The sequence below is a fragment of the Canis aureus genome, chromosome 6 (genome assembly GCF_053574225.1).
Source record: "Canis aureus isolate CA01 chromosome 6, VMU_Caureus_v.1.0, whole genome shotgun sequence".
Classification (NCBI taxonomy): Eukaryota; Metazoa; Chordata; class Mammalia; order Carnivora; family Canidae; genus Canis; species Canis aureus.
In genome coordinates, this window is record NC_135616.1 from 58,852,310 (window position 1) to 58,869,391 (window position 17,082).

At 40.7% G+C, this 17,082-nt stretch overlaps 1 long non-coding RNA gene across 1 annotated transcript in view; it reads right to left on the reverse strand.

Moving 5' to 3' along the window:
- Positions 1-732: 732 nt before the first annotated feature.
- LOC144315226 (uncharacterized) overlaps positions 733-17,082 on the reverse strand; it is a 53,814-nt gene continuing 37,464 nt past the window's right edge. The window contains exon 6 of the long non-coding RNA XR_013380975.1: positions 733-1,058. This is a non-coding gene — a long non-coding RNA (uncharacterized LOC144315226). The remainder of the gene's footprint in view (positions 1,059-17,082) is intronic.

Here is a 17,082-nt window from a genome sequence, read left to right on the forward strand (position 1 = left end):
TGTGGGGGGGTGGGGGTGACTGGGTGACGGGCACTGAGGTGGGCACTTGACGGGATGAGCACTGGGTGTTTTTCTATATGTTGGCAAATGGGACACCAATAAAAAATAAATTTATAATAATAATAATAATAATAATAATAATAATAAAAAGAAAAAGTCAAGCAACTCAGTTTCTGTTATGTAGGAATTCAGCTAGGGTAGCTGTGCAGGATGGGAACATTTATTTTATTTTCAGATGCACATATTATGGAAAGAGTCCGCATGAGAGCCATGAATGTTACCATAACTCTTAAAGGAGCCTTCAGAGACAATGGGCTCTGGAGCTGGATAACAGATAAGTATGTCCTTCTAGCAGCACCACTTATGAACAACGTGATGAGGACTGAAATTGTGCATGCAGATTGCCTATGCAACTGTTTGTATATTGAATGTCTCTATGCTCCGCTCTTGCCTGCCTGCCTTAAATCACCATTTCCTAGATGCCTACCCAAAAGGCTCATCTGGTCCTGCCCAACATCTAACAGGCAATCAAGTAAATGTAACACATTTAGACCGCTAGAACTGTGGAGCTGGAGGAACCTTAGTGATAGACTTGTAACCCAGTTCTTATTCAATAATATTCTTTTCCCTCACATTATAAAATTGGCATGTGCTCATTTTAAGGAGTATGCAAAATATTCTGAAAATGAAATAATAGTCTATAATTCAATTATCAGAGTTCTGAATTTCTTTTCAGTTTTTTGGTGGGGCGAAGATGGTATATATGAATAAATATATATATGGGTGAATATATATGTGAGTTTATATATATACATATATACATATGCATACATAGACACATACATTTTTAAGCTTACAAAATTGGGATTATAAGTCCAGTTTTGAACAATATGTACGTAGGATACCTGGTGGCTCAGTTGGTAAAGCGTCTGCCTGCCTTTGGCTCAGGTCATGATCCAGGTTCCTGGGGTAGAATCCTGCACGAGGCTGACTGCTCCTTGCGGAGCCTGCTTCTCCCTCTGCCTCCCTCCATCTCTGTCTCTCATGGATAAATACATCTTTAAAAAGAAGAAAAACAAAACAAAAAATATGTACATAATGTGAATTTTCCCATGTCAGTAAATATCTTTCAAAAATCACAATTAGGGGCAGCCCAGGTAGCTCAGGGGTTTAGTATAGCCTTCAGCCCAGGGCGTGATCCTGGGATCCGGGGATTGAGTCCCACATCAGGCTCCCTGCATGGAGCCTGCTTCTCCCTCTGCCTATGTCTCTTCTTCTCTATGTCTCTCAAGAATAAATAAATAAAATCTTTAAAACAAAACAAACAAACAAAAATCACAATTCAGAAAAATAACTTATTGAGGTAAAATTCACATAACATAAAATTGTTCATCTAGGGCAGCCCCGGTGGTGCAGCGGTTTAGCGCCGCCCACAGCCCAGGGCGTGATCCTGGAGACCCTGGATCGAGTCCCACGTCAGGCTCTCTGCATGGATCCTGCTTCTCCCTCTGCCTGTGTCTCTGCCTCTCTCTCTCTCTGCATCTCTATGAATAAATAAATAAAATCTTTAAAAAAATTTGTTCATCTAAAAATGAACAATTCAATGGCACTTAGGACATTCATATTTTGTGTCCACCAATTCTATCTAGGTCCAAAATCTTTCTGTCACTCCTAGAAAAAGCCTCCAACTCATTAAATAGTATTTACCCTTTCTTCCCTCGTGCCCCTCGCCCCCCAACCCAATGCTTGGAAACTATGATCTACATTCTGTCTTTATGAATTTCTCTCTTCTGGATATTTCATATGTATGGAATCATACAATATGTGATCTTTTGTGTCCGGCTTCCTTCACTTAGCGTAATGTTTTCAGGGTTCATCCATGTTGCAGTATGTGCCAGTACTTCATTCTTTATGGATTAGAAAGGCTCCACTGTATGCATTTGCCACAATTTGTTTGACCATTCATCCATTAATGGGCATTGGGACTGTTTCCACCTTCAGGCTATTATGAATAGTGCCACTGTGAACATATGTGTACATGTACTTCTTTGACTACCTGTTTTCAGTTTTTCTTTTTAAGATTTATTTGAGAAAGAGAGAGAGAGAGAGAGAGAGAGAGAGAGAGAGCCAGAGCAGGAGGAGGATCATAGGGAGAGAGAGAATCTCAAGCAGACTCCCTACCAAGCACAGAGCCTGATGTAGGGCTCAATCCCAGGACCCTGAGACCATGACTTGAGCTGTAATCCAGAGTTGGATGCTCAGCTGACTGAGTCTCCCGGGACCCCCTGTTTTCAGTTCTTTTGGAAATATACCAAAGAGGAATTACAGAGTCACATGGTTAATTTTATGTTTTACTTTTTAAGGAAGTACTAAATTGTTTTCTATAGCTTTGGGATCATTTTACATCTCTACCAGTATCAATGCATGAGAGTTCCAATTCTTCCACATTTTCACCAGCATTTTTTTTCTGTTATAGTCATGCATTACAGTGAGTATGAAGTGATACCTCATTATGGTAAAACCACAATTTTTAAATGACATTTGGTTTTCTATTATATATTTACCAGTCCCTTCCCTGTTGGCATTTGGTTTTGAAACTGTCTCTATTATAAATAACTTGTGATGAAATCCTTATTTAAATCTTTAATTTAAATCTCATTATTTTCTTAGTGAAAGTTCCTGGGGCACTCATCTGACTTTGCAGGTCAAAAAGCTGAGTTAACAGGAGCTGAGACCAGAATTTGCATTGCCTATACTTCAACCAGTGCTTTCCTTTGATTTTTCTGATGAGGTTGGGTCAGTACTTTATATGGGAGATGTACTGTAAATTAGCTGGAACTCAGTGAATTCTTCGGCATTGAGTCTGATGCTTTGTGGAAATGACTCCAAAGTCACTGCTAGTACTATTTTCACTCATTCTATTTTATCTTCAATGGAAAAAGGGCTGTAAACACAGCAGAATTCTATGGGCTCACACATATTGTTGTATACTGTGTACTATCAACAATTTTACATGCATCGCCTTCAACAAAGACTACCATAACTCCATCAATTCTGCACATGCTACAGACTCTCAGTAGAGTGGGTTCAATTCAATTACACTGGGTCAGCTGCCCTTCTGTGACATTGCTTTTCCCCCCTCTATGGCATTCCATGGGTGGGTGAAAGAATGATGTGTAGATTTGTGCTGTCATTGATAGACCTCTATTTAAATGGCATTTTCAATGAGGTTCGAGCTGGAAAGAGAGTGAGATCCAATGATACATTTGAAGTTTTTAGTGAGATCCCAGAAAGAAATATATCCAGCCACATACAGTGCATAAAACTACAGTCTGTTTCCCCTCTAATTGGTAATAAATGTAAATGTTTAGTTATGCCTGACTAGGGAGCTATGAACAACACATCTGTCTGACTGCTTTTTCAGTCTTCACAAGGACTGCAGCATTTATACCATCTGTAGCTTGTGGAGGATGAGAGAGAGAGAAGTAAGACTGAAATTTAGAGAATGGATATTACTGGAAGTGCATAGGGAATTGACTCATTCAACAAATATTTATTAAGCATCTATATGACCTGGGCACCAGGCAAGAAAAAGAGGATGCTGTTGACTTGAAGGAGATAATAAATATCTTTTCTTCCTAAATTCTAAATCAATTGATGGGATATTGTCAGGCAAATGGAGATATAAATGTCAAATTCACTACATTGAAAATGAATTTGTATCCAGTATTAGGTTGGGGTAAGAGTGGGTTTCCAAACAATGGGCTCCAGAATTAAATAAGTCTACCTGCGGAGACACAGGCAGCACTAGAGGACTACAGGCCTTGATCTCAAGGGCAGAGCACTGACTATTTATTTCAAGGCCTGGCCAGAAGCAGAGCAGGCAAGCTCTGCAGTTCAGAAGACCCAGAGAAGAGGAGGCCAGTCTTCTTATACTCAGTGAGATGAGTGAAGGGACAACAGAGAAACACTAGGACATAAACACAAATACTCTGGCTCTCAGCCCTGCCTTTAGGGCCATTTGGAAGATTTAGCAAAACTGAGACTCAGTTCCCGAACCCAGAAATTCTGATTGCATTGGATTCAGACTGGGCACAGGCATGGGTATTTTTAAACACTCTCCACATAATTGTAAATGTGCATGCAGGGGCCAAGAATCACCCAATAGAAAGTGAGGAGAAAGGAACCCCCTGTTCCATGCAACCCAGCAGATATGATGAGGGGTATAGATGAGGAGTAGCTCCCATCTTCCAGGCTCTCTCATTCTCCTGAGAGAGAACTCATGAAAGCAAGCAGTGTTATTTGCCAAGTACTCTGGATTCTCAGAGGGTGGAAAGGCCAAAAGCTCAGGTTCTGAAGATCACTGTGGCATCTGTGGAAGAGGCAACCAAGAGAGAGAAGCAGGTGACCACAAGGCCCCATATGAAGTCACAATAGAGCAAGAGAGAGAACAAAGGAAAAAGGAAACAAGGTTGCTAGGGACATAGGTTGCTTGCTTAATTAGCATCCTTCAGGGTTCAGACTTGGGATAACAAGCCTTCCTTCTTAGAGCAGGCTGTCTGTGGTCTGCCTTAGCCATATGTGCAGACTCCACTGGGGGCCGTGGTGCTGTGCTGAGGAGCTCAATATTCTTAGGTTATACTGAGGATTAGAAGGGAAGATGCATATCAAGTGCACAGCCTAGTGCCCAGCACAGAGCACGTCCTGATTAGATGTTCAGTGCAACTATGTTGTTTGCTTTGAGAAACCACAGAACCTGTGGCAGCACAGGGCTTCCCTTCACTTGATTGCTTGAACTCTGATTCATCTGTGTGGAAGTGAAGATTTTTTAAAGTAGCTTTTTGTGGACTAACAGTTTTATAGAAATTCCAGATACTTTCAGTCCATTTTTTTTTTTTTGGTTCAAATACCATGAATTGGCAAAAAAGGAAAAAGAAAAAGAAAAGATGTTGTGAATTTCCAACATTACATATTTTTTTCTGTTAAAAAAAGATTTTATTTATTTGAGAGAGAGAGAGTGAGCAAGCATGAGCAGGGAGGGAAGGGAAGAGGGAGAGGGAGAAGCAGACTCTCTGCTGAGCAGGGAGTCTGATGTAGGCCTCCATCCCAGGACCCTGGGATCATGACCCTACCTGAAGGCAGACTCTTAACTGAGCCACCCAGGTGCCCCCAAACATTATATCTTAACAAGTCTTACTGATAATTAGATCAAACAAGGATTCAATATCAAGCAAGTATTTTTTCATTAATTTGATCCTCATAGCTGTAAGGTACATTCTATAATCCTGCTTTATAGACAAGAAACTGAGGTTAGGAGAAGTTAAATAATATTTTTAATGTCAGCTTTTAAGTAACGAAAGAAGTATGAAAATCAGGGCTTTGGGTTCCATATCTGTCTCTGTTTCAATTATATTACAGCAACACAACAGTGTTTATTACCACTAGAGACAGGAGGAGAAGAAAGATATGATTCTCATGTTTTCTAGAAGCAGTGCCTATAAGTCAGCTTCCATAGAGAAAGGATTTTACTAGTTTGAGAATTCCTGTTTTGCTCTGTTATCCAGAATCATCACTCTTTCTCTTTTATTCGTGGCACAAATTCCTTATATGAAGGCACGAACAAATTAATATTCAGTTTCTACAAATTTATTTTTCAAGAGCTCTATAGGAGATTCTGCAGACTTTGGAAAAATGAGAACTTTCTGAACTAAGAGTCCCTTTTCCCCTCATGTAACTGCATGCCATGTCCCTTGGACTAGCATCTTCACTTCTGTGTTTTATGTGCCTGCAGAAAATCCATGGGAAATACCATGGAGAATATTAGCTGTAAATTCCTTAAATTGTCACTTGTGACTTGTGTTTGATGGATGATTTTTGACCAGGTGAATGAATGAATGATGGGGAAAACTGATATTGTTGAATTCAAAAAGGAGCAGAGGTGCTGTGCTTTGCTTAGCAAATACTTGTGGAGGATCACAGCCTTTAAGAGCTGAGCATTTATGAATCCAACTAGCTGGAGTCTGACAGGATAAGGGAAGGCTGAGCAGGGAGGAGAGGCATCCCCACCTCTCCCAGGGCCTGGTAACAAAGCCCTCTGCTATGACTATAAGTGCTTGATGTCGTTACTCATCTTAATTTCAAATTGATTCTTTATTTGAATCAGATAGACATTGCATGTTAGCAGCACTGCACAATACCACTTGTCTCCAGGCCTTCCCGGAGGTCGTATCTTGGCAGCACTTCCAGCTGACTTGCAATTATCTTCACCTGCCTTTTAAAGAGGCATTTGACAAGGAAATTCATTGTAAGGAGGAAGAGGTGGTCACTACATATATTCCTAGGACTATCGCAAACAAAAGTGGTGCCTCAAAGCAGCTTCGTTCCATTTAGCAGCCTCAATTCAATTCCACGCACATTTATGGAGGTCATTTTTTTGTGTGGGACACTGTGATAGAGACTCTCAGAGTTTCAAGGATAAATGAGTCCTCAGCCTTGTCTTCCAGGTGGAAATGTTGTAGTGAGGACTAAGATATGTACATAAATAACAATAGCATCTTGGACTCTATTGTTTAATAACTGTCTACTGTTAGATCACATGAAATTTCATTGTATTGGCCTTAGACACGTATCTTATCATCTATCTTATTTAATATGGTTTAGCCACAGATAACAAGGTAAAAAAGATCACATATCAGTGCAGCACTAGCCACTCTAAGCCCCCTGAATCCTGCTGCCGTGCCATGGGATATCATATTAGAAGTATTTTTGAATACAAGGTTTGAAATATCAGGAGCTAGGAATGATAGAGAACTACAAACACTTTCATTTTGTAATGTAAGAGTATTCCAATGGTATTTTAGGTCTACGAGTGCTACATTGAGACCTCTTATAATATTTCAACCTCAAAGGGGCTTTCAGATCAGTAAACATTTGTGGAATGCCTACTGTGTGATGATGACTCTCCTGGGTCCTAGGGAATAGGTACCAAAATAATTAAGACATTTCCTGCCTTTAAGGAGCTATCAGCTCATGCAGGGTATAAACACAGATGATTTCTATAACTAATGTTGAGTGCTTAGGCAGGGAATCACATGGTATACTATGCTAGAAGAATGGTCCAGGATATAGATAGCCCAGCAGAGGGTTTGAAAGGCTCCCTGAAGAAGCAGCTGCTTCTCTCGGCCTTGAAGGTTCGTATTACATGAAGAAAGGTGTAAAAGGAAGTTCAGGTAGAGGGAAAAGAAAAGGCATGGGGAATAGAAGTGTGTGGTGTGTAGGGGGAATTCTTAGTTTAGATTTTTAGAATTAAGCACAATTCAGAAAATGGTGGATGTCGCTGGCCAGGCAGACAGGTCAGGACTAAGGAAGCCTTGGGCCCCATGTTAGGAGGTTTAGGTACCATTGTAAAAGAGACGCACTGAAAGTCACCACGACTTCTAGCAGTGCAGGAGATGGATGGGGTTACATGGAGTAAGACAGAGGTGGGAAAATGAGAAGCCAAGTTCAGGAGGCCACAACCAAGAGGTTGTGAAGGCCCGGGTTAGGGCTGTGAAAATAAAGGGGATGGGAAGGGTATAGTTGCAGAGCTGGAAATTGATTGGAAGTGAATATTTAAAAAGAAAGAATCTAAAATGATTCTGATGTTTGAGACTTGGATACCAATAGGCATGGTGGTCTCACTTAAAGGCACTGGAAATAATAGAGAAAAGGTTAGCAGTAGGAAGAGAAGTCCCCAATATGTGTTGAAGTTGAGGTGCCTATGGGACAACTGGGGGAGTAACTATATGGGATACTGAATGCACAAGTCTCAAGTCAGAGGAGAAGCTAGGGCTAGAAATACAATCAAAGACTTTGTCTTCTGGTTCTCTTCTCTTAGATCAGAGCTTGGGAAGTAGTAAGCAAGAAAGTAAATAATACATGTTTAAGGCTGAGTGCTTGGAGGCCCTGGGGGAGAGCTATTTGCTATAGGAAAGAAGAATAAAGAAAATATTTTAAGATTGTCTATGCCTTAAATTCTACATTACGGAAAAATACTTTAGACCAAGATAGGAGTTGGCTGTTATTCTCAGCCTGAATGCATTTTTTCTTTTTGCTATTTTTGGTGTCATTCAGTTTATTTTTAGTCACCAGTGGAATTAACTTTGAAGAATCTTCTCTTGGAGTACATCCAGGAGAAGGTGATCTGGATAGTGAAGTATGTGGAAATCCTTTCATATAAAGATTGATTTAAATATCCAGGAGAAACACATACACCAGACACATACACATACACACGCAGACACACACACACACACACAGATATAGCTGCATGATAATAAAGACTTCCTCCAAATATTTAAAGGGCCATCAAATAGAATAATAGAATAATAGCAGACTTATTAAACGTATCTCCAGCAGATCAATGAGTAGAAGCTATATGCAGATAAAGTTCACATTTACTCAGTAACTAATTATTGAGAACTTATGTTTAGTAGGCAGCATTCTAGGTACAGATATAGGGATCTAATGAGGGACAAAATATGGTTCCTGTTCTCCTGAAGTTTATATTCTAGTAATGGGGAGATAGACAATCCACAAGATAAGTGACTTCAGATACTGATAAGTATGCTAAGGAAAAGAGTACAGTACAAAAAGATAGTGCATGGTCAAGAGGAAGGGCACAAGGGTGGAGAAAGAGCTCACTACATTGGGTACTGGGGAAGACCTTCCCTTTGGAGGAGGTGATATTTTGAGATCAGAATGACAACAAGCAGCCAGTCTTAGGAAGAGCCTTCTGGGGGGTGAAAATCCAATGAAGAAGCCATAACTCAGGACTGAGACTGGGCTATTAAAGATAAGAAGGCAGGCCAATGTGGCTAAAGGAAAGCGAATGGGGTATCAGATGAAGTCAGATGGGTTGACAGTGGAAGCTCACACAAAGCCTCTTTGGGTTTTATTCCTAGTGGAATGGGTGACTCTTGTGTAAGTTTTGGATAGGGTTTTTTCAGGCAACAAAGTTATCAATTATTCTTTAAAAGATCCCTCTGGCTATTGGGCATAGAATGGAGTATAGGGGAGTTATTGCTATAGCAGAAGTTCAGGGGCCAAGAAATGGGAGCTTGGAGCTGGGTGGTAATGCTGTAGTTAGAAATGATGGATTCCAGAAACATTTTGTAAACAGAAATGGCAAGGGTTGCTGATGAAGTGGATGTTGAGTGGGGAAGCAGAGAGGAAAGGGGAAAATTAAGGATGACTCTTGGGTTTTTGACTAAATGCTTCAGTTGGCCTATATTGCCATTTATCAAGATGGGGAAAGACTGGGAGGAGCAGGTTGTGGACAATAGAGGGGATTACGAGTTTTGTTTTGGATATAATTATTGAAACCCCTATTTGACTTATAAGTAAATAAATCATATAGGAATAGCTACATGAGCTTAGAGCTCAGGAAAGAGGTCATGGCTGGAGAAACAAAGATCCACAGTTGTCAACATATAGGTGGGACATGAGCCATAGGACTAGGGATAGAAAGAAATAAGGGAGACCTCAACATTGAGCCTTATGAGATCGATACTCAGAGATCAATTAAAAGAGGCAGAGTCATTAAAAATGAGGGCTAAAAGATAGGGTAAAAACTAGGAAAAGATGGAATAATGAAAATCAAAAGAATAAAATATTTAAAGAATAAGTCATTGCATTTTAAAAAAATTTAAGGATGACAACTGAACCCCACCAGCAGGCAAAGATGACCCAGGCAAAGAGGATGCTGAAGAAGGGACAGGGAGATGTTTACTGGTTGCTCAAGGTTTGACTTCTGGAAATCTTGTTAAAGATATTACTGTGCTTTAGAAGACCTCTTTCCCTAATACTGGGTGTCCTATTCTCATGTCCTCAGGAATTTTTTCTTGCTTACTGTAGGACTCTCTCTTCTAGTTAGATTCTGACACTTGTTTTGTTTAAGATTTTATTTGTTTATTCATGAGAGACACAGAGAGAGAGAAAGAGAGAGAGAGAGAGATGCAGAGACACAGGCAGAGGGAGAAGCAGGCTCCATGCAGGGAGCCTGATGTGGGACTTGATCCCGGGTCTCCAGGATCACACCCTGGGCTGAAGGCGGCGCTAAACCACCAAGCCACCTGGGCTGCCCTAGATTCTAACTCTTGCTGTCAGTCTTTATGACCAGCAATGTGTTGGTCCTCTGCTGTTGACCTCACCTCTGATGTGCTTTTCACCCGTCATTATAACCGTGGTACTTCCTGGTTAGGGACCAACTCAGACCCACATTCATGTGTCTTGTACAACCAAAACCTTTACCTTTGTCCAGAACCACAGATGTTTCTCAGTTTTAGTACTTGCTTGCATCTAGTCTAAGAAAACTCACAGTGCCAGAACCTGATTATGATTGTCATGAGTGGCCACACTTAGGTGGAATGAACCATATAGAAGCGACTCTACTCTAAGGAGGATACCTGCCTCACATAGAACCATGGTATGAATGGCCTTTGAGGACCCTCCTAACACCTAAGCTTCTGTGGTATTTTCAAACATAATGTAAAGTAACAAATCCTGGGTTCCTTTTTAGGGAATTACTTTGAAGCAAACATTTAATGAGGTACAATTACATTTATTTTTCTCTAGCATATGACTATTCTCATTCTGAAATTCTGTTTTTATATTTCTCTCATATGTTTTGTTTTGGGTTGAGGAAGCTCTTATTTTGCTGACAGGATATTTTGCTTAAGGCTAGCATATTGCTACTCAGGCATAATTTCAAATGACAAGATTATACACCAGAGAGTTCAGATCCTTCAGGTCAAAGCTGACCTGTGATTATTTTCTTGCACATAGTAGGCACTCAGTAAATATTTAATGAATGGAACGGAAGCCTTTTAAGATGTGGTTTCCTAGCTAAAGCAAATGGCTTGTATTGGTGCTCATTACCAGGATCTGGCACAGGATGGAGAAAGGATTTTTGTGAAGCACATTTTCTGTTTCTTCCTTCATCTATCCTCCTGTTAATGTTAAGATGACAGGTTGATGCTTTCCTATTTGTACCAAGAATTTTGACAAGAAATTATAAATTATAGACTTGGGAAATCTCAGAATATTTCTGTATTTGTCTAGTAAATGGCTTAGGATGTATGAATGTGAGATAGGGGCATGTCACATGGCCTTGTCCCCTGCCCCCATCCTATGGCCACACTCTGCAGTATAGGCCTGTGATGTCCAGGGTTGGGGAAGAATGGTATCTAATGCCTAACACAAAAGCCGTCACTAGTGGTCTCCATTTCTATGCTGTTTGACCAGTAGAGGATTTCTAAAATATTAAGAAGTCATGCATTCCCTAGTCCCTATTCCTCTCTACTTTATTACTCCTGACTTGTGTCATTCATTTTTGTTACCTGCTAGGTTTTTAGATGCTTTTCAATGCACAAACCTGGTCTCAAATATGATAGAACAGGAAATATGGCAGTACTTATAAACTGTCATACACAGGTTTTATTTGGACTGCAATAGTACAAACATCACAATGTTTTAAGATAGAAACAAATGTAAACTATAAGCAGTTTATTGAACAGCTGGAATGAGAAAAAGGCAGGCAGGAGGCAACTTTATTCTTTCTCACCACTGACTCTTTATTCTCCCTCTGTGGAATTGTTCTTCTTCACTGTTGGACATTGTGGGGGGCATATCCTCATTTTCCCCATCACTCTCAGGCATTAATGAAATATATGGCTTGTAATATGTAGTCCAGTCCTATATCAAGGCACTGCCCCCTCACTCATGTCAGCTAGAGACTCATATATGCCCAAGTGTCTGGAATACAGGAGGATGAAATGGTTTCTTCCCTCTTTCTCCACTCCTACCTTTGTTTTCCTTCTTGGCCTCTTTCCCACTAAGTCCTGTTTATGATCCTCTTGAGCTGGGCTCAGGAGATGAGCAATCAGAGACAACACTGGTGCGATTGCATGACAGCACTGGAGCCTTTTGTGTGTCTAAAGCCTCAACATAATAAGTTGCTTTTCTGGGCCCTTCCCACATCTCCCCACTTGCAGTTCCCTGATGCAAACCTGGTAACTTTGGAAATGTAGGCCATTATCACTGAACCTCTCTCTGCTCTGTTACTCCCATCATTTCACACAGCCCTTCATCTGTAGACTTTTTCAAGTGTGGATGCCTGAGTGCCCCAAGCTCCGGGGGATACAAATCAAGCTTCCCAACGGTTACATGAAGCCTTTCCCATAGTGGTTTGAAGTGGAGTGGAAAGCACCTCCGTGTCCTCACATGTCTTGGGGAACACACCATGAGTGAGTTACTACCAGCTTCTCCTATGTTGCCTGGAGTTGGATGATGGAACACGGGGGCAAAAACAGGTTTTGATTCACCTCTTTCTAAGTCCTGCATAAATGATGCTGTGCCTCATTTGAAAGTGCAGGAATACTCACCATCTATTATTCTCAACATTTGCATCTGAACAAAGAAATAGGAAAAGTATTATTTATATCCTGAGCTCCATAAAATAAAAACTCCCTTCCTAGCAAAAGACAATCAATCTCTGCTTCTCTGGATTCTACTCCCTTTTGACTTAATGGCAGCCTGCCTTTCTTTTCTGCACAATCTCCCTCTCCCTTGACTGAAATAGTCCTATCAGTAACAAACACATCATATAATCTCTCATCTTTAATAAATACCAGTAAGTTGCCTTCAACCCCACCAACTTCTCTAGTTATTGCAATATTTTTCTGCTCCTCTTCACAGTCAAACCTCCTAAAAGGGTTTTCTACACAAGCTGTCTCCATTGTCTGTGCCTCCAATTTACTCTTCACCCAACGTCTGACTTCCACCTCCATTACTCAACTGTAAAGTGCTCTTGTCAAAGTTAACAACCTCCATGTTGCTAAATGCAATAGACACTGTTCTGTTCTCTCCTCATCTTTCTGAGTGTTTCACCAGCCTGCAACCTGACAAAGTTCCTACTAGAAACACTTTCCTCTTTTGTCCCCAGGATACCACACTATCCTGGATTTCCTTTTATTTGCATCTGTCAAATTTCCTCCTAAGTCCCTCACCTTCTAATTGACTGAGATTGTCACACTTTCTGGGACCTTCTGGGATACATCCTCTTTATCAGTCTCTCCTGGGTGACATTCTCCATTCCCATTGCTCTACATACCATATGTATCTCCACAGATACAAAATTGCTATCTATCTCCAGTCTAGTTGCATCTCCTCTGGTCTTGCACATTCAGCTGATGTGCTGCAGCCATCTCACACTTAATAGGCTCAAATCGGAAGTAAATTTCCTTCTCAAAGCTGTTTCACTCAGTCTTCCCCCATGTTCTTAGAAAACAATGATGCACTTCCCTCCATTGCAAATACCAAAAAATCTAGGAAATATTCTTATTTCTCATCCTTCCCTGCCATGATACAACATAATCACTTATTTATTGGAGATCTGTCATGTATATAGCCCTGGCTACCCACATTCTATCCTTCTCCAGTTGCTACTGATTCTACCTCCAAAATATATTTCTAATGTGGCTATGTCTTTCCCTTTTCCCTATCATCACATTAGCTCAAGCTTCCATCAAGTCTGCTCAACCATCACGACTGTCTTCTAACTGGTGTTCTTGCTTTCATGTTGACTCCAAATACATATCCAATCCATTTTCCCTGGTGGCTCAGTTTCTGTTTTTCTTTTCAATGTCCAATGTGGTCCCCCCACCCTCAGCTCCAGCTCTGAGCCATGTACATCTTTCAGGCCTATGAACTGGCTGATTTCTTTCCTGCCTCAGGATCTTTGCACTTGCCATCTTCTTTACAAGTCTTGTTCTTTCTCATCCTTCGTGCCTCAACATAAGGTCATCTCTTTAGAGATGCTGCCTCTAAAAAGCTTCTATAATGTTCCCTCTATCTCGGTACTCTAATGGATTTTTTCCTTATATACCTCACAGTAATTTGTAATCATTTGCTTACTATTTAATGTTTATGACTCCAACTGGATGGTAAATTCCATGAGAAAAGAAAACCTATCTGGCTTGCTCACAGTTGCATCTTCACGTACTACAGGGTTTGATGGACAGAAAGCATAGCAAGAAAGATGAGTTACATGAATGAATGGATAGGTATAAGCACATCTCACAAAGAGATAGCTCACTCTAGTTGGCTTCCAATTGCAATGCGTTTGACATCACAACACGGGAAAAACAGAAATATGTAAGAATATTGGAATGATTCATTCATTCCACAAATATTTAATGAGTGTTAATTTACTACGTACCTAGCACTGTTGTCCTCACTGGGGATACAGTAGCTAACAAGATTCAAGTCTCTATCCTCATGGAGCTTTTGTCTTCATGATGGAAATAAATTACAATATATTTAACAAATAAAGATATATTATGACAAGATCTATGTTAATATGAAAAGTAGATCAGGCAACAGGATAGAGAATGGGAGAAGGGGTCTCTATTAGAGCAGGTGGCTGGTAATGAAGAACTTTTTGAAGATGTGACATGTGACCCAAGGTGCAAAGAGAGTATTTCTGATGAGGGAGCAGTAAGTGTAAAGACCCTAAAACAGGAAGGAGTTTGAGAGCTTGAACAGAGGACTGAAGACTGTAAGAGTGGGGTGATACAAGAAGGAGAAGATGGGATTGGAGAGGTGGTCAGGGGCTTGATCACAGGAGATCATAGAGGACATGGTAACAGATTGAAATTTTATTCTAAGTGTAAGAGGAAACTTTGTAGGGTTTAAAGCAGGAGAGCGATATGATCTCATTGACATTGTAGACATACTCTCTGACAGCTCTATGGGAACTGACCAGAGGTAACAGTGGATATAGGAAGGCCTATTAGGAGGCCACTGTAGTAGCAGAGATGAGAGATGAACTGTGGACATAGAGAAAAATGTACAAATTGATAGCCTTTGAGATAGAATCAAGACAATTTGTTGGTGGATAGGCTGCGGGTGTGAAGAAAAGTTCAGGCAAGGAGCTAAGTTCAGGCCTGAGACTGGGGGTGAATGTAGGTGCTGTTTTCTATGAAGGCAAAGCCTGGGCAGAGCAGTTTGGAGGATGGTGAAAAGAGACCTCTATTTTAGCCATGTTATGTTTGAACTGTGATGAAAACTGACATAGCCACTTTGATAATGCACAACTCTTAGGTTCATTGTGGTATACAACTACAGCCACAGAAAAAGTCGAAAATGGGTGAATCAGTTACTGCCCCTACAACCTCATTACCAAGTTATAATGAAAGCAAGTCTCAGATCAGATTTTACCACATATGCAGACATAATGTCATTAACAAGTAGGCACAAAGCAATTTATACACCTGCTCTATAAGCCTGATGTAGTCCCAACACACTGGCCTTCCAGTGCTCCAAACACTGCACTGCATAAGAAGTCTATTCAGCAGAAGATCATATTCCAAGGCAGGGTCAGACATCCAGAAATCCATTGTTCTAATGGCTAGAAACAGAACTGTTTAAGAATCAAGTTTCAGGTACTATCCTTAAATGTATAGCCCATTAGCCTTGCTAGATTCTTATACCCTGTTTTTATGCAGATAGGGAATGTCCCTAAAATATTTTAGCCAATTCCCATATCTTGATTACCTCTAATTTGACCTATGAAAGCCCATTTCTAACATCCATTATGCTGATTAACAAGCCACTAATTTCACAAATGAAAACTCATTTTTGACTTCAGCTTGCTAATTAGCAAAATGTCTGGTGTTGATCAGAGTTAAAGATAGCTGAAGTGCTTGTAGTAGCTGCCTCTGGAGAATGGCCTTTCTGCAATGAAGCCAGCTGTGGTGCAAATTCCTGATTAGAACAACTATCTGTAGCTTGAAGTAACTAATACACACTTTTGGAGCACACTGTCTTTATTACAATATTACAAAGCAGATGATAAACAATATCACCAGTTGCCCAGTAGATATCCACATGGAGGTATCTTGCAGGTAGTTGAATAAACAAACACAATGTCCAGAACCAAAGGATCGCATTTTTGAGTCCTCGGCATATGATTGGCATTTAAAGCCATGAACTAGATTAGCTTGTTCACGGAGTGAGTAGATATGAGAAGGAAAGAGTTTCAAGGGCTGAGATTTGGAATACTCCAACTTCTAGGGACCACTTAAAGGAACAGGATTTCACCGAGGATATCAAGAAATGCCAGTGATATAGGCAGATGACCAGAAATGTATACTGACCAGCAAGTGACAAGGGTTTCAAAAAGGAGGAATGACCAAATGTGTCAAAGGTTTTGAGGGGCTAAGTAATGAAGATTGAAAACTGACCACTGATGGTTGCCATCTTGGTAAGAGTAGTTCCCACACTCTGGTGAAGATGGAAATCTGGGTAGGCAGATTAAAGAGAGAATGTGAGGCAAGGAAGGAAAAAGAGAGTTTGGACAGCTTTTTGGAGTTGTTTTCCTAAAGAAGGAGAAGGAGAAATGGAGCAGCACTTGCAGAGTGCAAGAGGTCTACGGGGTCTTAGTTGAGGTGGTTGTTTTTTACTACACGAGACACTGCAGCATGGCAGTGTATCCTGGCAGGAAGGAGCCATTATGGAAGAGAAATTCATGAAGGAGCACTCCCCCGCCTGATGCTATGCCATGGATGGGACGCTGTTCCCACCCAGCACTTCTACCCCCATTAATAAATTCTCTGTGACTAAGCTAAATTTCCATCTGAGAGAATAGTTGTGGGAAGTGATTAGTGATTTATTGAGGTGGAAAAATTTTGCTCCAGAAGATTTAGAATTCTAAAATAATAGACCACCCAGGAAGACATACTCCAATGTTTATACTTCTAGACCATGGGCCAGGAGTAGATTAGAGACCACCTTTGTTAACTGTTGTTAGTGGTTGTGCCTGAGAAATATTCTAATTGGCCCCATCTCCAAGCCCCAGACACCTCCTGACTACCTCTTAGAGGAGCCTCAGCAACTGCAGAGACAGCCCCTGGTAACATCAGCAATCTGCAGGTGTCAAGTGAAAGTGAAGAGAAGAAACATCCAAGCATGAACCAAAGAGGAATGCCATGCTCCACTGGGTGAGTGCTGAGGCTCTCTTCCTGAGATCATAAGTCTCAGATT